Genomic DNA, 25,926 nt, shown 5'->3' on the forward strand with positions numbered 1-25,926 from the left:
GACCCCAGAGGCACCGGCACCAGTCACCAACGCCGCGCGCGTTCAGTGCGAACGCGGGACGCCGACGCCGTCGACAACAGTTCTGTGCAAGTTTATACAGCTGATAAAACTACTATCCTTACTCCGTATAGCTCTCTACTGATTTGCTGTCGCAATTGATGCTTCGCCTTTCGGGTGAAACTGCGACATTTTTTTTATTGGTCATGTGGCTTCTTTTAAACGAACAAATAATGACTAACAACGAGTATTTGTATGCTCGAGTAACGGTGACCCGTGTTTCGTGAACAAGCGCTCACTGACTCACTGACCTGTATTGTGCCCAACGATGTGCCATTCCATGCTATCCCAGGAAAGCATCCAGACGTGTCGGCGTCGGTGGTTCAGTGGTAGAATACTCGCCTGCCACGCGGGTGGCCCGGGTTTGATTCCCGGCCGACGCAGTTTTTTTTATTTTTTAGTGTTTTTTTACCTATTAAACATAATACATTTTACTGGAGCGAGTTGTTCGGTGACTCGTTTTATTTCAGTTTTTTCATGCACAAGGACGTAACCTTGCTTTTATGTATTTGAAACATAAAATACTCCCGAAAGGTAAAAATGAACAAGCTTAATTTTTACGGCTTGAGACATCACTTAAGTTCAAAAGGGCTTGTCTGTGATCTTTCCAAAGAATCTACTGCGGAGTTAGGCGCTACATGCACTAGCATACAAAGCGCACTAGTATTAAACATCGACAGGAATTACTGTTGCTATAACTTTAAGCGTGTGTTGAAGTCATGAGGCAAATGACAAATTTCAGGCTACCAAATAGCAAATCCCGATGTTCCTCGATTGTACGCTTCACATATAACACCCGAGTTTTACCTGCTGAATTATATATATAAGGAAAACCGAGAGGCGCGAATTTTCTAATCACAATATCATGCCAACAGGCAATGACGTCAAGCAAAACATGCGGGTAATTAGCTGTGGTTTACCTTGACATGTAGTAAATAATAAGGAAAAAGGATAATTAAAGTAGACGAAAAGATAACGGTGTGAGCCGAACCCACAACCTCCCCGTTACTCGTGCGTTGCACTATCTATAGTTGTGCTACGGCGACGGCCGTCCATAATCCGTCTGCTATCTTGGGTATTTATGGTTTCTAGATCTAGCCCTGGGAGTGTTAGCCAGCGCCACTCTAGGCCATGGTGGGCAGATGTGGAACATCATTTACTGCCCATGGCGTCACGCATGTGTGCACATAAAGTGTCAATTAGAAAATTGTAGAGCAACATGAAAAACTCCCGATACAGCTTTCTGTTGCTCAGTACGTGCTACATAAATGTGTTTTTCCGAGTGTGAAAGAAGCCCGCGACTACACGCAAAGTACTAAAGTGTATTCGCGGGCCCCTTTCACACTCGGAAAAACACATTTATGTAGCACGCACGCAGCAACAGAAAGCTCCATCGGGGGAGTTTTTCATGTTGCTGTGCAATTCTCTCATTGACACTTTGATAATTAGGAGAGTACTTCCCGAGTTAGATCATTAATTACAATTAGCTACCAATACCGAAAAAATTACTGGCGGCAACTGCACTGTACTGAAAGCAATACGCACTAGGTTTGCTTCGCGTAACGCCGTTCCTCTTTTTTTAAATCGTGCTGCGTGATAGCATGGAATATGTATATATCGATAGTAATTTATCAATTGCCTAACTACTGACGCAGATGTGATCCATGTTAAATATTCTTTTATAAAACCAGCCCATCTTAATTGATTGAAGTTGCATGTTGCCCTTATTACAAATTCTATTGCTTAATATTGTGACGGTGGGAAGAAGCACGACGGGAAAATATATTTACAATATTTACACAATTGACAATGATTGCCACAACCAGTCAGTCACTGAAGCGTCGTCTTCTTCAGCCCTCCAGCTCGTGCTCCTCTTCCTCGTCATGTAGCAATATTGTGCAGAGCAGTGTAACATGTATGTCCGCCCGGCGTGGGAGCGCCGTCCCGGTGCTTCCTAGGTAGAAGAGGACTGGTAGCGTTTCAGGCGGCTGACATGAACGATGTCATGGGAAGTCTGGAGGGAGCGAGTAGTAGGTGTGACCGGAGAGATCTCGTCAGTCACGTCGGTCACCTGGCGAAGGACCTAGTAAGGATCGGAGTACCGAGACATTAGTTTTTCAGAGAGGCCGACGCGGCGGGTCGGAGACCATAGAAGGACAAGTTTCCCGGGATCATAGTCAGCGTCACCGTGACGACTGTAATAAATGCTTTTCTGTTTGATCTGGGAAGCACAAAGGCGATGGTGAGCAACTTGGCGTGCTTCTTCGGCTCGGGCAATGGCGTCGCGGGCATACTCAGACACGGGCTCTTGAGGGGTAGGCAGTACTGTGTCAAAAGGCAATACGGGATCGGGGCCATAGATCAAATAAAATGGCGAGTAACCGGCAGTGTCGTGGCGCGAGGAATTGTACGCGAATGTGACAAAAGGTAGTGCAGTATCCCAGTCATGATGGTCATCAGACACTTACATGGAGAGCATGTCCGTTATTGTTCCATTAAGCCGCTCAGTAAGACCGTTCTTCTGCAGATGGTATGCAGTAGTAAGTTTGTGTTTGGTAGAACATTAGCGGAGCAAGTCGTGCACAACTGTAGAGAGGAAGTAGCGACCCCGGTCGGTAAGAAGTTGACGAGGAGCGCCGTGGTGAAGAATGATGTCGTGCAACAGGAAGTCGGCTACGTCTGTTGCACAGGAGGTTGCGAGGGCTCTGGTGATCGCAAACCGAGTTGTATAATCGGTTGCGACGGCAATCCACTTATTGCCGGAGGTAGATGTGGGGAAAGGTCCCAGAAGGTCTACACCAACGCGAGAGAAGGATTCGGCAGGAACGTCAAGACGTTGGAGTCGACCAGCAGGGCGCGCAGACGGCTTCTTCCGGCGCTGACATAACTCACACGAAGCGACATAGTGGCGGACAGATCGGTACAGACCAGGCCAAAAGAATCGTCGCCGGACACGGTCGTACGTACGAGATTCCCCAAGGTGACCAGAAGTTGGTACATCGTGCAGCTGGGACAGAACAGCGGTACGAAGATGCCGGGTAATGACAAGCAGCATCTCAGGTCCGCTAGGGTGCATGCTGCGCCGATGTAGAATGCCGTCCTGGAGTACGAACAAGCGAAGGGAGGGATCGCTTGACCCAGATGTGAGCTTGTCCATGATACCACGTATGGTTGGATCTCGGCGCTGTTCGGTAGCGAGGTCAGCAAAAGCAGATAGCGAAAATACAGAAGCATCGGTCGTAGAACATCAGGAGGGTCGACTGGATGGCGGGACAAGCAGTCAGCATCTTGGTGTAAACGGTCGGACTTGTAGGCAACTGTGTACGAGTATTCCTGTAAGCGTAGCGCCCAGCGCCCTAGGAGACCGGTAGGGTATTTCAGGGACGAAAGCCAGCAGACTGCATGGTGGTCTGTGGTGACCTTAAATGGGCGACCATATAGATAAGGGCGAAATTTCGCCACCGCCCAGACAAGCGCAAGACACTCACGTTCAGTGATGGAATAATTACGCTCAGCGGGAGTTAGCAGACGGCTGGCGTATGCAATCACGCGGTCGTGACCTCGCTGAGTTTGCCATAATATGGCACCGATTCCATGACCACTGGCATCAGTGCGTACTTCTGTAGGAGCAGACGGGCCAAAGTGCGCCAGGATGGGTGGAGACGTCAGGAGGGAGATAAGCTTCGAGAAGGCGGTTGCCTGCGCAGGGCCCCAGGAAAATGAAACGTCTGCCTTCAGAAGAACAGTAAGAGGACGCGCGACTTCCGCAAAATTGTGCACGAAGCGGCGGAAGTATGAGCACAGACCCACGAAGCTCAGGACATCTTTAGTACAGGTTGGTACAGGAAAGTTCTGTACGGCACGAACTTTGTCCAGGTCTGGGCGCACACCAGATGAGTCAACAAGATGACCGAGGATAGCAATTTGACGGCGGCCGAAGTGGCATTAAGAGGAATTAAGTTGAAGGCCAGCAGTGCGAAAAGCAGAAAGAACGAGCGAGAGGTGCTCCAGGTGCGAGGCAAATGTAGGAGCAAAAACGATGACGACGTCTAAGTAACAAAGACAGATGGAGCACTTCAGGCCATGCAGGAGTGTGTCCATCATGCTTTCAAATGTAGCTGGAGCATTACATAAGCCCAACGGCATGACTTTGAACTGGTATAAGACGTCGGGCGTTATAAAGGCAGTCTTCTCGCGGTCCAAGTCGTCGACGGCAATCTGCCAGTAGCCAAAACGAAGGTCGATGGAAGAAAAGTACTTCGCACCGTGGAGGCAGTCGAGGGCGTCATCAATGTGTGGTAGAGGATAAACGTCTTTCTTTGTGATCTTGTTGAGGTGCCGGTAATCCACGCAGAAGCGCCAGGTGTCGTCCTTCTTTTTAATTAGAACGATAGGGGACGCCCAAGGAGTGGATGACGGTTCGACGATACCTCGAGAGGGCATCTTTTCGACCTCCGTGTGAATGACTTGTCGTTCATGCTAAGACACGCGGTATGGTCACCTCTGAATAGGGTGTGCGTCACCGGTGTCAATACGGTGTGTCGTGAGAGAGGTCTGGCCTAAAGGGCGACCATGCAGGTCCAAAATGTCGCTGAACGAGGCAAGCAGGTGGCGTAGCTGGTCGGCGTGGTGTGGCGGAAGATCGGGAGCAATCATGTTTGTTAACTCCGGATAGACAGCCGGCAAAGAAGATGCAGAGTCAAGGGTAGACGACGTAATATCAACAGTCAAGGCTGATAACTGGTAATCTTGGGAAGAGGACATCGTACCCAAGGCTATGCCTTGCGGGAGGACGTGGTCCCCAATTCCGAAGTTAACGAGAGGAATGCTGGTGGAGTTGTTGGTGATAGTGACGACAGTGTGCGGAAGAGCAACGTGATGGGCAAGGAGGACGTCCGTGAGAGGAGAAACAATATAGTCACCGTCAGGCACAGGTGGAGCGGGGGAGAGGAGGACGCAGGTCATGGCTTGTGGGGGAGTCTAATGTGCTCAGCTGAGCACAGTCTGCTGGGAACTTCCTCGGGTGGGTCAGGGCAAGGCAAATCGAGTTGAACAACTCCAGCGGGGCAGTCGATAAGTGCGGAGTGAGTGGATAGAAAATCAAGGCCTAGAATAACGTCATAGGGACACTCTCGAATAACAGTAAATAATACAGATGTTTGGCGGCCAGCGACGCCCACACGAGCGGCACACATTCCTATTGTGGCTAGTGTTCTTACATCAGCGACTCCCACAACACAGGATGCCGCAGGTGTCAGGACTTTAGTGAGCCGTCGACGAAGCTGGTCGCTCATCATAGAGATGTGCGCACCGGTATCAAGCAGAGCAGTAACAGGGACACCATCCACATACACATCAAGTAAATTTCTATCCGTCGGTAAGGTCAGTAGAGGTATTGCAGTCCGGATCGATCTAGCAGCGTCACCCCTCGGAGCTGCACCAGTCAGTTTCCCGTAGAGCGCCGGTACATGGGGGACGGAAACGGCGAATGGTGGGTGAGCGAGACAGGGGACGTCGTGGTGAGGGTGAACGACTCTGCCGTGTAGATGCGGACGCCTGAGTAGAGTAGTATGGCTCTGTGGAATCTTCCGGTGGTGGTCGAGTACCTGGTGAGCGGCGGTAAGGCGGGGACGCAGACTGATATTGCGATGACGTCCAGGTATTGCGGCAGTGACGGGAAATGTGGCCAACGCGTCGTCAGTTGAAGCAAATCGGCCTGTCGTTGGATGTTCGCCATTCAGCTGGGTTGCGAAAAGGCCGAGAGGGGTACTGGCGTCGCGAAGCAGAGCGAAGCAGAACAGACAGACTGAATGCCAAGGTTCGACAACTCTTCGCGTACGACAGACTGCACGAGAGAAATTGTCGGTCGAGAATCGGTAGCATAGGTCTGGAAGCCAACCGGTGCCGCGGCTTCGATCTCTCGCTGAACGACACGATCGAGGCTCTCGGACGTTGGCGGCTGATGCGGAGAGTGAAGATCCTCGCACGACGACGTAGCAGCTGTGTTTGGAAGACGCGTGAATTGGTGTGCGATGCGACGACTTTTTGCTTCTTCGAAGCGTCGACATTCACTAATGACGTCGTCGATGGTGGAAAAATTCTTACATACGAGCAGATGAAAAGCGTCGTCCGCTATGCCCTTCAGTACGTGGTTCACTTTGTCTTCTTCCGACATCCGCTCGTCAACCTTGCGGCAAAGGGCGAGAACATCCTGGATGTATGTCAGGTATGATTCGGTCGACGTCTGGACGCGAGGCCCAAGCTCCTTCTGCGCAGCTCGCTGACGGCCAACAGGCTTGCCGAATAACTCGCGGAGCTTTTGCTTGCATTGCTCCCAGCTAGTCAATTCTTCATCGTCGTTTCGAAACAAGACCCGTGCCGTGCCTTGCAGGTAGAAAATTGTTTGCCAGCATAACAGTTGGATCCCACTTGTTATGGGCGCTGACAAGCTCGTACATGTGGAGCCACTCATCGACGTCAAGGTTGTTGGTCCCGGAAAACGTGCCTGGGTCGCGGGGCTCGGACAAGATGACCGTCGGCGTTGGGGTAGCGGTTGCTCCCGTCGGCATGGTGGCTGTCCCAGCAGCGACTCCAGCGGTCGTCATGTTGTTAGTGGCCAGGCTACGACCGCTGCGGAGCTCCGTCGTGCACAGTAGTACCCTGCACCTCCACCAAATATGTGACGGAGGGAAGAAGCAAGACGGGAAAATATATTTAAAATATTTACACAATTGTCAATGATTACCACAACCAGTCAGTCACTGAAGCGTCGTCTTCTTCAGCCCTCCAGCTCGTGCTCCTCTTCCTCGTCATGTAGCAATATTGTGCAGAGCAGTGTAACAATATATTCTGCAACCAAAGGAAAGCTAACTCATATAAATCTTGAATATATTAACGCCTGCAATCTTATGGATTCTATGTTCAATATTATCCGAAGGCTCTGGTACACTTAAATACGTCTGATGTAAATGGTTCAACAGTTATACTGTTTCTCCTCACAATTATATCTTGGGAAACCTTACAAGGCCTTTCTTATTGAGTTATTTAGTCTCTCTAGTTAGACTTTCATTTATTTTCTGCAAATGCTTCTATAACCATGGTTACGTGGCTCTTGTGCAACTGTAAAGTTCTGTACAGACTTTTTCTGCTGTCACTACTATACCATTGAAATTGCTGATTACGCGCAATATGTTTCCTTGCTGCTTCTGTTTGTTCTTGCTTATGTTTAAGTACATCTCGCTCCAGCCAATTCGAAATCCTCTAGCTGATTTCATGCTTGCCCGGTCCTCTTCTGCTTCCTCAAAGTTTCGAATCTCGTAACTAGGATAATCATTTATTTTCCTTCTGTTGGCCAATTTTGAAAGTTCAGGCAATTCTAGCAAATGTCTAAGGTTGCGAATTTCGACGCTTTGCTCATTCTCTTGTTCAGAACCTTCACCTTTGTTAGCGAGTATTTCCCCGATTTCTGTGCTATTTCCCTAACCGGCTATAAGAGTGACATGTGTCCTCGGGACAGATTTAGTTCTCTCTTCCAAGTAAGTCCATTCTGCACCTTACCGACGTGTGATCACTGACTTTTACCCTACGATCTATATATTTAGTTCATAACGCTGCAGTAGTCACCGGCTAGTAAAACGCGTAGTTCACGCAACCGACAAAAATGGGAATTTGTAAGCTGTTGAACAATTCGGTGTTGGAAGGAAGCGACAATGAATAAACAGTTTATATGTCGCACAAAATGTTCACTATGCTAGCATGCGAAAAAGAACCAAGCAGTCAAATGGTTAAAAAACGATGCATCACACAACCAATACGAAGTTAGTTATACTAACATACAACGTTCCCCAACAACAAACTTTCTGTGCTCCATATTCTAAGTTAATATTCACTGGTCTTCTGTTAAAGACGCGATGCAGCCATGGTGCCACATCTGAAGCTCAAAGCCACTAACTTCGGTGCCATACAGATGACGACCGAGCCTACGGTTGTTCCTTCAACTTGCCCTAGAATGCAAATATTGCGAAGACGCTGAACTGGGGCCCACCTAGTTAACTGTAAACTCCACCACCCAGCACGCCGCTCAGCAATCAAGGAAACCCATCGGATTTCACAAAAGGTTGCGGGGACACAGGAAAGGCGCTGACCCTTTCGGAATGCCACACGGCAGGTGATGACTAGCCGTATGAACCTAAGCTTTTCGAAGCGTGCAGAACGGTTGCATGACGATATGATTATTGGCAGCACTCCAAGAGCTCTACGATGTGAAGTGCAAATTGCCAACTTGTGTTTTTCCTTGTTTATAGCTTAAGAGGAGCTACTATCAATATGCATGGCAAAAGAGAAGGTGTTTCGTTCTGCATAAACTGCAATAATTTGGATTGCAGTGTTGCTTTTGAGAGAAATATTTTAAATCTGAGAACTGTTCGAACCAAAATTGCTATTTAGTCCATCATTTCTTCAGTCAGAGTTCACAAAGTATATATCAAAAAATGAAATATCCAGTATACAACTCCGCTGCGCCACAATGAAAAATAATATCGCAATATTGTAGGCCGTATACCTATGAGACATCTAGATCAGACAAAACTGACGTGTTATACAGCATCATGAATCATACCTATAATTATTCTGTGAGTAAATATTTTCCAAGACCCTCGTAAACATCCACACAATTCGTTAGCCTGCCAGAATACTCGGATATTAAAAACTGTACGGGAGGCGCCAATGATTACGGGCGACGGGCAGCTCAATCACGGTACCGGAAACAACTTTCCACATTGAATAATGTAGCCTATATAAAGAAAATATGCAGATACAACGCACATGATGGCACATGTATGAAGTCAAGCTTTAGTGAAGCGATTCATTAAATCCCGTACAACTGAATTTGATTTGTAAAATTGTGCTTATTTGCATCCTGTGCGATGTGAAATCGTGTGCAACGTCAACGATTATTCGCCACAGGGTTTACAAGCTATGGCGAAATACAAACACCAAATCATGCGGATGTACACCGGGAGACGTAGACACACCGATGCCGTGAGGACGAAGGCGACGGTGATGAGAGTTGAATGCGCAGAGAAGTTCTGACCGTATCTCTCCGTCTGCACCTTGATGAGTTTTGCCAGACTTGTACGTTATTGTAAAGACATGTTCGTGCACGCGGAGTATCCCGGCGTCCTAAGCGTCCTTCCATGTTTTCATTGACACCGGCCAACACAGAGCATGATGGTCGGTGACCATGGTACAGTGACGGCCGTAAAAGTGTGGGCGAAATTTCTGAATCGACCAAACAATAGCGAGACACTCACGCTCTGTGACGTTGCAGTTACGCTCAGCTGGAGAAAGTGCTCGGAATTCATATGCTATCACGTGCTCTTTAGAGGCTCCATTACATTGCAGAAGTACTACTCCAATATTACTTTTAGGAACATTATACACTTTATTTCACAGTGGCACGTTCACATACTGGAGGACTGGCCAAGAATGGGCACTTGCCCAGTGGCGCATGCTGAATGGGTCTAAGAATGAGACAGCCCAAATTAAACGAGCAAGAAGAAAAGCGACAGCCGAGGGTCTCGACTGTCTTTTTTTGTCCCAGTCATACAAACCGACAGACAACGAAGCCGGGGAAAGCATGGGCGGAGTTAACGGTCGTGTTTAATTGGATTGTAGAAAAAGATATGCCGACCCGACGCACACGTTGGGATGTATGGAAGGCGAAGGTTTAGTACGCCGGTTAATTAAATGCTTTACAAATAACAGCGGTGCCTAGTTTCATTAGTTTTGGTTCTAATGCAAGCAGTCAAAACTTGGCTTTATAACGCCGTTTTGCGGGTCGTGCATCACGCTAAAGAAAACGCTGCAGGCCTTCGTCGTAGACGCAAAAATACGTATTACGCATTGTCTTGAATGTGTGGCCATGCTACACGATAGCGGAGCTCTATTCTTTTTGAATGATATGTCAAACTGCGTTTCGGGGCGACCGAAGAGGCCTTTGTTTCCGCAGTGTGGCCCCCGGCCAACGGTGAGGCAAGTTTTGTCGAACAAGCGGTCACCGGCTCGCTGACCTACATTGAGCCGCGCAGTGGGCAGCTATCCCAGGAAAGCATCTAGTATAATCGCCCGTCGGCGTCGGTGGTTCAGTGGTAGAATACTCGCCTGCCACGCGGGTGGCCCGGGTTCGATTCCCGGCCGACGCAGTTTACTTTTTTTTTATTTTTAACGAAATATATTTTATTGGAACGAGTTGCATAGAACAGTTGCGGAGTGGAGCCATTATATTCCCACTCCTTTTAACTCCCCGTAATGGTGAGAGCTGGATCAGTCCACTCCTCTGATTCCAATTCGTGAAATGTTTTCTCTGTAATCGTGAACTACTTGCGCTTACATGCATCATACTAAAACATATATTTTAATACTTAACAATGTTGCAAATGAGGTTTGTACTTTTGAGCACGTAGTATTTTTATTATATATATATATATATATATATATATATGCATATTTGCTTTGCAGGATTGATCTCTTGTGTTTCATATTTGCTGCCATATTTTATTCGGCATCCGTTCGTTTTTTCAAACAAATCTCGTTGACATCCTCTTATGGCGCCTTCTGAATACTAGACAGTGTGTGAAAAAGCTTAGTGCGTGTTCTAAACCACCATAACCTGGCGCAGGGTGCAACCGTTTGCTACATTCTTTTTCGCCTCCATCCTTGGGTTGTAAACCAAGCACGATGTTGCCACATTGAATCGTTCTTGGCAACCGAAAATTGATGCGTTTAAATGAACTTAAACCTTGTAACGCAGAAAAGCTTCCGCGTCTTCAGAAGTGTCCAATGTGCATAATACCGTTTGGTTTGTAATTCAGGCGGCATATAGGCAGTCACGCATAGGTAGATACTGAAAAAGGCGGTATTCGGTAAAAAGTGACAAATGCAAGAAATTGTCCACGTCTAGTTTAGCGTAATTCACAGATTTACTGGTTTTGTAGCCTCGTTAAATTAAACGTTTAGCGCTCCAGGACTATGTGCCCATTCCGTAAGAAATCCATTCCGGAATCTCCGGCTTCCATTCTATTCCCATTCCATCTGCCCGACTGGTGCAACCATATTACATTTCCATTCGATTTTGTGGGTTAGGAAGCGTGGAATGAATCGAGAATCCTTCCAACTCCGAAGTTTCCAATCCGCCACATTGCTGTACGGTGTCAGAATCCTGGAGACGTTCCAGGAATACATTGTCGTGCTACAGTATCTGCCAAGAGGGCCGGTTGTTTTCGACACAATGTTCTTGCGTGCTGACACGAAATGGCGCCCGTATTGTATGGAAGATTTCAGTGGCTCTCTGCGACAAGCTGGATTGCTCGCCGAAGTGCAAGTGCTCGACATATTCCAGACGAATCACGTTTGCGGAGCAACATACAAGATTTCTTCTGAGAGCTTTGAAGAAGCATTTAGCGACACCTGAGGTCATCGTCAATGGAAGATGCCCTAGTCATCGACCCGAGTCACCATGATGTGAGGATAAAGCTCCGCTGGTTTTTGCCTGTCATAGAAATCATTATAAACAAGTAAAATATGGAAGGCTCGCATTGGTCCATCTATTTTCACTACATCTTGTATGAAGATGTTTTTTTATTAGAAATCCAAAATATTTTTGGCGATTTGTTTCGCAAGTGCTCTGAGGGTGTATTTTGCCAGAATACGTTACATCTTTAAGTGATCAAAAGTGTGGAGCTTCCAAATGGTACCTTAAAGAATTTGTATCTGCTTTATGTGTACTCAGAGTGCATTAATTTTCGTTAGGCTACTTAAGTAATGTAACCAAAAAAGAGCTCTACTCTTTTTGAATAATCGGTTAGACGGCGTATCGGGCGACCAAAGAAGCCTTTCTTTCTGCAGTGTTGCACCCGGTCAACGGCAAACGCCGAACAAGCACTCGCCGGCTCAGTGACCTACATTGTGTTGGAGGACTGCCAACTATCCACGCTCTTCCAGGAAGGCCTCCCCGGCCCAAGCTCGTCGGCGTCGGTGGTTCAGTGGTAGAATACTCGCCTGCCACGCGGGTGGCCCGGGTTCGATTCCCGGCCGACGCACTTGCTTTTTTTTTTACTTCACTTTTTTTTCTTTTTGTGAACATCGGGCATTTTACTGGAACTGACTGTTCAGTGTGTAGCTTCAGTTGTTTGACGGAAAAACGTTATAAATATTAAAAACTTTGCTTTGAGTGTGTTGGAAAGCTGTGGTACTACTGACTAAGAAGGGATTATCACACAATACTTTAACGAAAATTTTGTTCCTGAATTTCACTGCTGATGCAGTTAAACACAGAACGCATCGGTGTTAAAAAGCGACAGCAGAAACAGTTCGTCTACATCACTCTTTTTTTTTCTTTGCTCGACTATTTGGCCCCTGTAAGCGCCAGAAGGTGTGTCATATAAAGATTTTTCTCTTCTTTGTTTCAGGAGCGCCTGTGCGAGACGGCCCCATGGGACGGCTGGTCACAGCCGACCTACGATTTCGGCCCGGAACCCCGAGTTGCTGCGACCAGCACGCTCGTCGCGTCCGGTCCGCAGTCGGGAAACGACAACACCACCGACTGCCGCAGGGACCGCCGCAAGTCTTTTGTCAGATGTGAGTGACATCTTTCGCAGGAATTGGTATTGGTTCCGCGGCATTGTCTGAGATACCATTGCAGAAGAACATTGGTAAAAGACAGCGATGCAAAAAAAGCGTAATGGTCAATGCAAAAGGGCGCATTCAGACATCTAAAGTTGTGGGTTCCTTCAGAATCCTATGAATATGACAGTCGTGTTTTATTGGCATCGCTGCTCTAGCAATTCAGAACTTTCCTTTTATTAATGAGACGGTGTCACAAAAAGTGAGATCCCCCTAATAACAGCCAGTCATTTAGTTAGGTGCGGTGCCCGGATTTCACCAACGTGTGAAAGAACCCTTTATCGCTATATAACGCGCTAGAAAAATAACATCGAAGCGTGTAAAGGCTGCGAGATTTGGTTCATCAATACAACAACTTAAGCTGATTTGTGACGATAGGCCCCTTCACAACAGCGAGAATTGATGACGATTAAAATGATGATCAAAACTTTGTAATGCTGGGCCCTCTCGAAAGCCTGTTAAATGGAATGGGAAATACGAGATGACGGCGAACGCTGAATAACCGTACAAATAAAGGAGATGACAGACTTCCTTCCGGTACTGTTGTTCATGCAAGCCTGCCGTGCTCAATACGCTACACCATTGCATCCGTAAAGCTGTCGAATATGCGTCTATGAAAGCTCTTATTACTTCAGGGATAAAGGTTCGAAAACCCTGACCGTGCCCGATCGGAAGAGAATGTCACTTGTGCAACCTGAAGATCTGAAACTGCGTGGAAGCGTGGAAGCACAGCACGAAAACGCCCCGTGCGCTTCACAGAGATTCTTCAGCGAATTATGCCATCCGTGCATGTTTTAATTTGTTAGCATTCTTTGGGTACTTCACGCAGCTTCCGGGGGTTATCTGTCTATGTATATGTCTGTATGTGTCTATGTTGGTACGGAACCGTCTTCTCGCATGCCTGGGTCACTGGTCATTCCTTGGTCCATGAAAAATCTTGAGCTGTTGTACGTATTCAATATTGCAGTTGCAGCATATGCAGGCCTACATTGAGCTGAACTGAAATGAAGTGAGCTTTACTTACATAAGGGAAATAGTGATGGTTGCCGTTGCATGCAGTCAACGCGGACAAAAAACAAGTATGGTATTTACCGCAGGTCACGGCAAATCTGTTCAGTGCAAAAAACAAATGCAGTGTACAAGGCTTCACTGTTCTATTTCTGTGTGCACTCTGCGAAAAGCGTGTAACAAACCCCGTGTAACGACCAACAGGTACAATACAAAGTGAAGTAAACGAGTGAGAGAAACTTGGAGTGTTGGCTCAGCAAAACCACGAATGTTAGCGAAGCGCCACTTCGTTGTCGGTGCTGCGAACAGAGAGCGTATTCTGTGCTCTTCCCCACAAAAGGATACTGCAACAAGTATAAATAGGCCTGAACCAAACTTCTTGTCATTAATGATGCCGCCTTTACTGACTGCTTCTTACATCTGTCGCTATTACGATGTTCCATTCAGAACCACGCAGATGGCACTTTAAACTAAACAGATGCATCCAACGGTCACATTTCTGCTTAATGTCTGCGCTTGTATTGTTTCTACTTCTACACGCAGCATAAATGCATTGTAATCCATACAATTGACTTTTTCTCCCATGTTATATGACATTTTGGTTCTCGATTGTTTTATGAACTGGTCATTTTCTTTCTTGAAGCATGTTCTGCGTTTTTAGTTCGGAATTCTGAACCTTTCTGCGACGATGTCAGCGTGTTTCTGATGTTACATCTGCTGAAAATCGGTAAATTAAGGTGTGGCTGTAACTTTTATGTGTAAGGTATGTTTTTTTTGTTATTGTGGGATATTTTCCCTCCAGCATGAAAACTGAGTGAAGTGTAATAAACTGTATGCATCCACCCCTGCAATAGCCCAACATAGGGCTGGCCGTATTATTAACAATTAAATAATTGATAATAAATTATTACTCATTCCACCTGCCTCAACACAGGGGGACTACATTCGTAATGTCATAGTCGACCCCGAAAGTTGAACGAACTGTTCTGAATGTAGTGCTATGAATGTCGACGACACTATTCTTGGAATGGCACGTACTGTAGCACAGTAATAAACAAGGACGTACAAAGAAACAGAACAGAAACACGAGCACTAACTTTCAACATCGAAATTACGGATTAGTTGTACGTATGCGTACACAAGACTCCGTGCACAGTGATAGCAGTGCCTCTACACCATACTGCAGTATCAGTGATATCACTCTGCACGTGGTCTTGTGTATGTATAAGCACAACCAATCACGAAATAAAATTTCCTTGCTGAAAGTTAGCACTTGTGTTCCATTTCGTTTTGTGTCTTCGCGTTTGCTGTGCTACACTACATGCCATTCCATGATGATCAACCGACAAGCCCACATCGCCACCCTCGCTAACACTGCATTCGCTCTGCCGACCGTTCGTCCGGGTGGATGTTGTGTTATGAGTGAATGAAATCAGCCTCGCACTGAACCCACACAAAGTCTTTGCTCGCGCAGTCGGCGCCACGACGATCCGCGAGATCACTCAGCGCACCCGGTCTGCCCTGGCGTGGAACGGGGGCCAGCAGCACATGCTCATGGCGCTGGTGGCCGTCGTCATGCTGCTGCTCGCGCTCGCCGTCCTCATCCTGATCTTCGTGCGCGTCGAGGAACCGCTGGTGCTGACGCGGTGCTCGTCCACTAACTGTCGAAACGCCGCCCGCGACCTCGAGCGGTTCGTCGACGTCGGGGTGGACTCCTGCAAGGACTTTTACGGGCACGTGTGCCGCCGCTGGGAGCAAGACGCCGCCGCCGCACCCAAAGACGACGCCAACGCAGCTGTGATTCTGGGTGAGGACGGCGTCTGAATGTCTGTCCTCTGAGAGCCAAGGAGGTTCAAAGGTTTCTTTTTTTAAACCTCCTTGGTAAGAGCGCTCAATAGAACGTTATGTGCGCAGCCAATGCAGGGCACACTAGGCCGCTTTTACGCCATAGCCACTGGGGTATACCGCGGCGTGTTGAGGCTCAAGTCAGTGACGCTTGCGTGGTGAATAAAAGAGCTGCGTAGCGCCACCTGGCTGTAATTACGATTCCTAAGGAGCTTCAAATTTCCGACCTGTCCCCTGCGGCTGCATTGATCGCTTACCTTGCAGCTAGCAACGACTTCCTGGACGCTCACTGGCGGTTCATGCTGGCGCGCATCAACACCAGCCTGCACGAGAGTGCTGCAGAGACGGTCGCGCACCAAGGTGGACACCCAGCCACCGCTTTAACACCTCTGCACGCCGTGGCCAGCTTTTACAGGTGACCTTAGCAACCAAACTTGCATATCCTTTCGAGCCATAGGAACTGGTTTCAAACGCTTCAAACAACTCCATTAAAAAAAAGTGGGCTTTATAATGGCCGAGTCAGGATTCTTTACGACGAACCTCAGTTTTCCGCAAGAATTGCTGGAATAGTCGGTTCATGCACGGCGCGTATCAGCTAATATAGATGCATGGGAGAGCCCGAAGCACGCTGAGGTAAAGTTCTGCTATGTGTTTGCACACGCAGTCTATACTTGTTATATAGTATTAGCTGATATACGTTCAGAGCCTACTGCTCTGGAATCCTACATAACATGTTTCTACAAGTAGTTCCTTTGGATTGAAACTCGGACCTAAATCATCTTTCTTCACGTGATGGTTGTTCATATAGGTAACTTAGCGAGAAAGTCGGTAAATTTAGCGCGTTTTTAGTCACCGGGCTTTTCCTTTTTCGAGTCTTAGGGACTATTTAGTGATATTCTACTGATGGGTATGGCCAATAAATGATCTGCTGAAATTACTCAATGGCTGAGTTCAATACCGGGCCCCATTTTATGCCGTATTCATCGCTGCCTTTAAATATATACCAAAGCGTTTTTTGTGAACCATATCTGTGCATCAAAGCTTATTTTCTAGGCAAAGGTGAATATTGAGATTTGACGCATTTTAGAAGATCGGGACGTCTTCTCTATTGACAATTCCACCATTTATTCGCCAACGCAGTACGTTATTTGAAGTGATGGATGAGTTCAGTGCGCTGAACTATTGAAGCTTATCAACAATAGGAATAACAGACATTCGAAATCATAACATTGAAAAGACTGATGAGGCAGCGAGAGAGGAAGCATGAATTAGGCAAAAAGGTGACTTAATTGTGATTAGCAGGAACAACATTTATTTAGTCAAAGATAAGCACGGCAACGCCATTCGCATTTCCGATTATGTATTAAGGGCAGCAGAGAAATTCGATACTGAACTGTTTCATCGCGTCTATCTGTGTTCGTTATTCAGATTAATTGCATATTTTCATGCTTTTCATAGGCTATTTGCCAATGAGCTATGTTTACTGCGCAGTAACTTACCCGCATGACTGTGCAGCAATTTCGATCAGACCTTGACATTATTTCTTCATAGTGCTGCGGCTATTGAATGAACTTGGTTGTTAACAAGCGCAAAAATGGTTTCTGGCAACAGGGTTCATAACAAAGTAATTTTCATAGACTCTTAATGGCTCCCAGTGGGCTTCCATCAGCACAAACATTATTGGTGTATACACATTCTTCATGGATGCAGTACACTAATTACATGACTGAAAATACACACCATATTGTTACGGGGAGTATTTACTCTACAGTAAACGGCTAGCACTTGTCTAGTATTGTATTGTAACCTGTCCTGTAGCCAGCACAGGTTTAAGCAGTTTTTTTTTCAGTCCGACTAGAGAGCCTCTGACCCAGCCCCACTACAACGTCTTTGTCTTCGCCATTGCTCGTGACATTATCCCCGGCCGGTGAAGCACAGCCCCGGTGCTTGTTGTGGTCAAAATGGGTTATCACAGTTGTAACGCTTGAGGCGGGAAACATGTACCATGTCACTTCGTGGTCTGGCAGTCGATGAGGTGGATGCCATATGGGATGACCTGGCGCTGCACGCGGTAGGGCCCGACGTACCACGACATTAACTTTTCATAGAGGCCGAGACGACGAGATGGCAGCCAGAGAAGGACGAGAGAGCCCGGTGGAAAATCAGTATCCCGGTGTCGAGATCGTAAATGGACTTTTGTGCGGTCTGCGATGACGAGAGCCGAGCGCGGGCTACTCTGCGCGCGACGAGCGCACGCGTGATGGCATTTTGCGCATAGGAAGTCGTGGACGTGGAATCCGGATCAGAAGGGAGCAAGGTGTCAAAGGGTAATGTGGGATGGCGTCCAAAGAGAAAGTGGAAGGGTGAGTAGCCGACAATTTCATGACGCCATGAGTTGTATGCAAATGTGACGAACGGAAGGGCAACGTTCCAATCGTGGTGGTCATCGGAAACGTACATGGAAATCATGTCGGTTAGTGTACGGTTGTGTTCGGTCACTTCATTGGTTTGATGGTGATAGGAGGGGATGAAGTGGTGATGAGTAGCACATGATCGAAGTAGATCGTCAACCACACGAGACGGGAAGCAGCGAGCACGATCTGTGAGTAGGTGACGTGGAGCTACCATGTTGGAGGATGACGTCGTACAGTAGAAAGTCGGCTACTTCTGTGGCGCAGCTGGCTGGCAACGCTTGAGTAATTGCATATCACGTGGTATAATCTGTAGCCATTGCAATCCATTTGTTGCATTTCGTGGATATTGGAAAGGGACCGAGCAAGTCCAAGCCTACTCGATAAAACGGTTCGGTTGGAACGTCAATTGGCTGAAGGAGACCAGCACATTTGGTCGCAGATTTCTTTCTACGTTGACACAAGTCTCAAGATGTTACGTAGCGGCGAACGGAACAATAAAGGCCCCTCCAGAAAAAACGCCGTCGTATGCGATCATAAGTTCTGGAGACGCCTAAGTGCCTGGAAGTTGAGGCGTCATTAAATTGGGCGAGCACATCCCTGCGTAGATGACGCGGGACAACGAGAAGGACATTACATTACATTACATTATGGGGTTTTACGTGCCAAAACCAGTTCTGATTATGAGGCACGCCGTAGTGGGGGACTCCGAAATTTGGACCACCTGGGGTTCTTTAACGTGCACCTAAATCTAAGTACACGGGTGTTTTCGCATTTCGCCCCCATCGAAATGCGAACGAGAAGAAGGAGTCCGTGCCGTCGGGGTGCATGTTGTGCCGTCGGGGTGCATGTTGTGGCGGTAAAGAACGTTATCCTGAAGCAAGAACGTGTTGAGTGGAGGGTCGAGGGTGCCGGATTGCAGACGGTCAATAAGAGAAAGCAACGATCTATCTCTACGCTGTTCGTCGGCCTCATGGATGAAGTCTGTTATTGCTAAGACGTAGGTGTCGGGTTTTTGTTTTATTGGAGTCGGATGGTTCAACGGAGCGGCGGGGAAGGCAGTCGGCGTCAGTGTGTAACTTGCCAGATTTGTGCACTACCGAGAACGCGTACTCCTGTATCGTAATTCCCAACAGCCTAGCCTCCATGTGGGGTCTTTAAGTGTTGAGAGCCAGCAGAGTGCATGATGGTCTGTTATGACCACGAACGGCCGTTCATATAGGTACGGGCGGAATTTCGCGACAGCCCAGACGAGAGCTAGGCACTCCCGCTCAGTAATGGCGTAATTCTTTTCCGAGTGTAACACACCACGACTAGCATACGCTATCGCACGGTTGGCTCCGTTCTGTGTTTGGGTGAGGATAGCACCAATGCCATGGCAGCTTGCGTCAGTGCGAAGCTCTGTTCTAGCAGCTAGGTCAAAATGAGCTAGCACAGGTGGTGAAGTGAGGGCAGAAATCTGCGACGCAAAGGAAATCGCTTGGTCGGCGCCCCAAGAAAATGTCACAGCCTCTATGAGTAGGTCCATGAGGGGTCGTGCAATGTCCGCGAAGTTTAGAACAAAGCGACTAAAGTAGGAGCAGATCCCAACAAAATAAGCTGCGTACTTCTTGCGTGGATAGTGGAACCGGGAACTCACGGACGGCACGGACTTTGTCAGGGTCCGGTTGGACACCAGTAGCAGCGACTAGGTGTCCAAGTAATTCGATCTGGCGGCGGCGCCCAAAGGTGCACTTAGATGAATTGAGCTGGAGGCCAGCCCGGCGAAATATGTCAAGAATGGCCGACAGACGAGGGAGGTGGCTTGAAAAGCTGGGCGAAAAAACGATGATGTCGTCCAGATAATAAAGACAAGTCGACCATTTAAGACCGCGTAGAAAAGTGTCCATCATCCGTTCAAAAATTGTAGGTGCATTACACAACCCAAAAGGCACGGCCTTAAATTGGTAGAGGTCCGTCGGGTGTGATGAATGCAGTCTTCTTGCAGTCGTGGTCATCGATGGCAATTTGCCGGTATCCCGAGCGGAGATCTAGTGACGAGAAATATTTGGCACCAAGGAGGCAGTCGAGCACATCATCAATGCGTGGGAGAGGATACACATCCTTCTTCGTTACCCGACTGAGATGGCGATAATCGATGAAAAACCGCCAGCTGTCGCCCTTTTTCACAAGCACTACAGGGGATGCCCAAGTGCAAGAGGAAGGCTCTATCACATCTTTATCAAGCATTTTCTCTACCTCCTTTTGGATGACTTAGCTCTCAGAGTGACACACTGGGTAAAGGTGCTTGTGAAGGGGGCTGGCGTCTCCAGTGCTAATGCGGTGGGCCACGGCATGTGTACGGCCTAGTGGACTGTTCTCAGCATCAAAAACGTCAAGGTAAGAAAATAGGACACCACGGAGCGCTTGCTTCACTTTGGGAAGGTAAGAGTTCGGGGGATATCATTTTGTCCAGAAGTGGTTTGTTTGGCGGCAGTATGACCGGTTGAGTCACGGCTCAGCGTCGGCAGCGCATGCAGAAACAGTACATTCTTCCAGTAGTGACAGTTCGGCTAGTGGAATTCCTTGAAGAAGAATATGGGTCGAAACAAAAAAGTTCAGGACTGGAACCAACGTTCTGTTGTTGGCAACAGCCACTATGGTATGAGGAAGTGCGATGTTGCGCGAGAGGATCAGATCTGTGAGGGGAGCGACCACATAGTCACCATCAGGGACTGTGGGAAACGGTGACATAAGGACATAGGTAGCAGCTTGAGCGGGTAGTCGTAGAAACTCCACGGAAAGTAGGCGAGTGTTCCTTGACGCGGTGTCATCAGGACACAATGGTAGTTCAAGCTGCAAAATGCAAGTAGAACAATTGATGAGGGCAGAGTGGGCGGTCAAGAAGTCAATACCAAGAATGACATCATGTGGGCAAGCGTCGAGAACAGTGATGAGAAATGAAGTGTGGTGACCGGCAACAGTAACGCGGGCAGTGCACATACCAAGAACCTGTGTTCGGGCGCCGTCAGCTACTCGCACAGTTGGAGAGATCGCAGGTGTCAACAATTTTCGTAGGCGGCGTCGGAGCGTAGATCTAACAACAGATATATGGGCGCCAGTATTAATGAGAGCAGTAACGGTCACGCCGTCGACGAGAACACCGAGCAAATTGCGTCTTGAAGTAGGGGTCACTAGAGTTTTTCGGTCCTTGTCGTAAATGCAGCATCATCTCCCGGAGCTGCACTGGCTAGTTTGCCGGGTGGTGTTCAGCGTAAGCCGGAGAGGGAGAGCGACGGCTTTGAGGGGAGCGCGACTGGCGACTCTGAGGTGACGGAGATCGCCTAGCCCAGTGTCCGTGTGCGGCAATATTGGCGTACGTCGGTTCAGAGGTGCGTGACTGGTTGCTTGTGGAAATAGGACGCCCATATTTGCAACCTCTTGACGGACGACGGCTCGAATGAAGGATATGGTCACCAAATGGTCTTGAGCAGGTGCCTGATAAGCGGCTGGAGCCATGGCTTCGAGCTCCTGGCGAACAATCCTGGCCAGGTGATTAGGCGTCGAGAACAGTGGGGGCGTCGCGGCATCTTCACACGAGGAGGTCGCAGCTGTGTTCGGGCGTCTGTTAAAGCTTTGAGTAATCTGCCTGCTTTTTGCTTGTTCAAACCGCCGGCATTCTTTTGGGATGGAGTCAACCGTGCTGCAGTGCTTACACGTGAGTATGTTCAAGGCATCGGCAGCTATGCCTTTCAACACGTGGCCAACCTTGTCCGCCTCTGGCATGTCTGTCAATTGTGCGGCACAAGGGTAGCACGTCTTGTATATATGCGACGTACGATTCCGTAGACGTCTGAGCTCTCGCCACGAGCTCGTGCCGGGCTGTCATTTGTCGTTCGACCGATCGGCTAAACAATTCGCGCATCTTCTCCTTGCATACGCCCCCACTAGTTAGTTCTTCGTGCGTGTTAAACCACACGCGAGCTGTGCCCCGTAGGTAAAAAATGATGTTGGCGAGCATAAGCGTCTCATCCCACCTATGCTGCTTGCTGACGTGCTCGTACAATGGGAGCCAGTCGTCGACGTCATAGTTGTCGACGGTTGCCAGTCATGGGCGCGGGCTGCGATGACTACGTACTGTCTTCGGCCTTGGAGGTGGCAGAAACGTGGCGGGTGGATCCAGGGCCGGGTGGAATAGAGCCTGCACCTCCCATAAAAATGATTTTACGGGGAGTATTTACTCATCAGTAAACGGCTAGCACTTGTATAGTCAAGACTGCACAGAACGAACAGAGTTCAGCTCGTTTTTCAGTCCGACAGGAGAGCCTCTAATCCAGCCCCAATACAACGTCTTTGTCTTCGCCATTGCTCGTGACAATATCTTAATTCTTTAATGAGAACCTTTCCTTAGCCCCAGTCTCATTATAACCAATTCTTTATAAAACATTAGTTCGATATACGCTTGAACGCGCATCATAAATCTGGGACCCCCCTTGATTGAATTGAATTGAATGAAGTGTATTTACAAAAATGCCGCGGGAGGTCATTGTAAAAAAACGGTCATCAAACAACTTGAGACGACCTGGCCATCCTACAAACAAGTCGGCGTAACGATAGTTGCAACAAAAAAATTATATATATATATATATATATATATTGTACCGGAGCACATCGGCACCAGCTCTGTGCCAGCCAGTGTGGAAGAAGACGTTGACGATCGTGTGGTTCGCGCTAGGTCGGTTTTCAACGAGCCAGCTTGTTTTAACCGTCAAGCTTCGTCAAGTCAAGTCTACGTGAAGTATATATATATATATATATATATATATATATATATATATATATATTGTAAAGGAACAGAGAAGACACAGACACAGAATCCGTTCCTGGGCCGGCTGTTCTATATTCTCTCCTCGTCGTCTTTTTCTTCTAGAGCCCGCCTTGCGAGCGCTCGCGGCCAAGTTCACTTCGTCTTTACACTCGGCCACGCTGCAACTGAGTTAACGGCGCGCTTGCAACAAAGAAACTTGTCCGGGGTGTGAGGTCGTCATTGGTGAGCCATCCAGCGCGCAACCAGCTTCTCTGGTGGGCGGCACTGGCTGTTGCGCGCTGGTCGCAAGCCAATTGCTGACTGTTGTTGGAAAAAGTTGACCACACATTGTCCGATAATGTAGACCGGAACATATTGAGCAGCACGGGTGCCAAGGCCATCGGCTCCGCTTTGTTGCGGTGGCCACCATGCCTTGGGCGCCGCACTGACTCTGAATGGCGCACCTTCACTCCAGCGTGGATGTTGCGCTTAACGGCGACAGCACCGATAGGGGCAGCAGGGGTGTTCTCGGAAATAGAGGACCGTGGTAATGGGTCGTTCTGGCAAATGGTCTTGACGGCCGCTGACGCTTGTTTGAACGCCAAACCCTGATATCCTGTAGCAGGAATCGGAACTGAAGGACGGCCACCGCCACTGCCGCTGGAACCACGAGGTGTTGGCGTTGGTTGCAGCTGATAACTAGAAGACACCGAAGTGCTGCCACTGTTCCCCTGATGGGGTGGTGGCTCCGGGCAACAGACATCCCGCAGTGAAGGCTGCCCCGTGTTGCCCGGTACAAGTGAAACTTCCGAAGACGGGGACAACGACGGTACTGGGCAGAGGAGGCACTGGCCAGAGGGCTTGGCGTGTGCCGGAGTGGGGCTTTTGTTGCGCTGCTCCTCGGCCCTCAGAATCAGCAGATCCACGGCGGATGGGTCCGTGTCCCAAGGGTCTAGTAGTTGTAGCGCTCCATCATCAGAGCTCGACGAAATATTAGACGGTTGGTCCTTACTTGCGGCACCGGAGGACGAGGACGGGTCCGCGATACCCAGCGGGAATGAGGGCCGGTGCTCTTGAACTGTAACCTCATTTTCGGCTCCTGTAGTTCCGAGCTGAGCTTTGAGTATGAGCCCGGCGGACTCCCGCCGAGTGCCATCCCCGCCTGGTGTGGGGCTGATATCGTCGTCCGGTGAGCCGGTGTTGTCGGTTGGTGATGCGCCGCCCGGTGGTGGGTCGACACAGGAGCGGCGGTCGCCACGCGCTTCCCACCGTCTGGGATGAAGCCGACGGTGACACCCGGTGAGCCGGCTGCTGTATCGGGGCACCCAGCGGACCTTTCTGCCAGAGGGACGCAGGGTACACCGCAGGCATAGGGAAGCGGGCCGAAAGCAGCTATCAGAGCTACGCTCCATTCAGGCCACGACCCATGTTTAATGCTGTCGTACTTGTCCTAAGCCTTGGCGGCACCGCAAGGACGGTTTGCCGCAACCTGCCATCTTTTTTGGTCTGGCCAAGCATGACGGTCACCCATGGCATTGATAGCGCGAATCCAAGGGATGACGTCATCTTCAAAGCCGCGAAACGTCGGTATTTGTATCAAATCCGGCTGCTGGAAGTCGCAGCGTATCATCTCCGCCAGGCTACCTGTTCATCGGCCCGAGAAACCAGGGCCGGTGTCCACGGACAGTGGGGTCGTTGTGGTTGTCGCGGCAGCCGGTTCTACCGCAAAGGAAACATCAACGGCATTCCTTGGTGGCTGATGAGTCGAAGTAGTTCTCATGATGATATTCTCACCGGGGGAAGCCTGGACGGCGTTCCCAGGCAGGGCAGGTCCAAGACGGGGGGGGGGGGGGGGGCGGAGCGCTATCTCAGTGAGACGTGCAACGGCGCAACCACCGACGGATACGAAGGAGTTCGTCAAAAGCTCGAGCTGGTGATTCAGCTTGGCGATGGCATGGACGAGAGCACCGGTGGAGTCCTGTCCAAGAACCAACGAGGAGGCTTGGACGCCGTCCCCGGATGGTGCGGTGGGTGCTTGCGACGGTGGTAGGGTGGCCGGCTCCATAGCTGAGGAAGCGTGTACGGCGTTCCTGCGCAGGAGGGACCGGGTACGCTGAAGAACCGTGCGAGGAAACACTTATGGCCGGAATGCCTTAAGTCAGGTCCGTTGTAGTCAACTGCGCCATTGTAAAGGAACAGAGAAGACAGAGACACAGTACCCGTTCCTGGGCCGGCTGTTCGATATTCTCTCCTAGTCGTCTTTTTCTTCCAGAGCCCGCCTTGCGAGCGCTCGCGGACCAGTTCACTTCGTCTTTACAATATATATATATATATATATATATATATATATATATATATATATATATATATATACATTGTACATGGTACAGACGAAGCATATTTGCGTATCCCACGGGCCATACACTTATACAAACAGCATTTCCCATAAACAGCAAAATGAAACAATCAGCAAGATTTCGCAAACGCAAGAATGAGTTTATGGCAAAGATGTCATTCCCGGTAACATTTTCCGTAGTTCGTTGAATAAGAATTGTGAGATGTCAAAGAGCTGTTCTCTGTTAATTGCATTTAGTAATGTGTGTAGCAGGAACTGTAGCATTTCTTTGCCATAATTTGTGCGACATTTTTTGTTTAATTTACCAGTCTTCCGTTATGCGCATATTATAGTTTGCTATGTTGGCTTATAGTCCAGCTAGTGTTGCTATGGCGTTATTATTCTTAACTAAACCAAATTTGGACTCGCGAAGCAAATTATAAGCGTACGTGGAATTGACCTTCACAATACTATGTTTCTTAAAAAGGCCCTCAGGATGAAAAAGGTGCACGTGGAACCTTACTTATTAATCAAACACTACGCTTTTGCAACACTGCACGCTTGTTGGTATTTTCGATCGTGTTTCTACCCCAAGCCAGCATTCATAGTTAATTGTTGCTTAAAAAAACGTTATAAAGAAGCAAATTGACAGGTGCCGGGCATTCAAAAATAAAAAAAACTTGGCGTATCGCACCAATCGTTCTAGACAAGTTACTAGTGATATTGTTACGCAGCGGACGTCACATATACATGGGTATTTACAATATTGTTACACGAACGAAGGATTGAGAACTGGAGACTAT

The 25,926-nt window shown here is 48.5% G+C and overlaps 3 non-coding genes across 3 annotated transcripts; all 3 read left to right on the top strand.

The window, feature by feature from the left end:
* The first annotated feature begins 369 nt into the window (after window positions 1-369).
* Window positions 370-440, top strand: Trnag-gcc (transfer RNA glycine (anticodon GCC)). The gene has a single exon. It is a non-coding gene; the product is annotated as a tRNA-Gly (tRNA).
* Window positions 441-10,188: 9,748 nt separating this feature from the next.
* Window positions 10,189-10,259, top strand: Trnag-gcc (transfer RNA glycine (anticodon GCC)). The gene has a single exon. It is a non-coding gene; the product is annotated as a tRNA-Gly (tRNA).
* Window positions 10,260-12,084: 1,825 nt separating this feature from the next.
* Trnag-gcc (transfer RNA glycine (anticodon GCC)) lies at window positions 12,085-12,155 on the top strand. The gene has a single exon. It is a non-coding gene; the product is annotated as a tRNA-Gly (tRNA).
* The last annotated feature ends 13,771 nt before the right edge of the window (window positions 12,156-25,926 follow it).

This window comes from Dermacentor silvarum, chromosome 4, assembly GCF_013339745.2.
Source record: "Dermacentor silvarum isolate Dsil-2018 chromosome 4, BIME_Dsil_1.4, whole genome shotgun sequence".
Lineage (NCBI taxonomy): Eukaryota > Metazoa > Arthropoda > Arachnida > Ixodida > Ixodidae > Dermacentor > Dermacentor silvarum.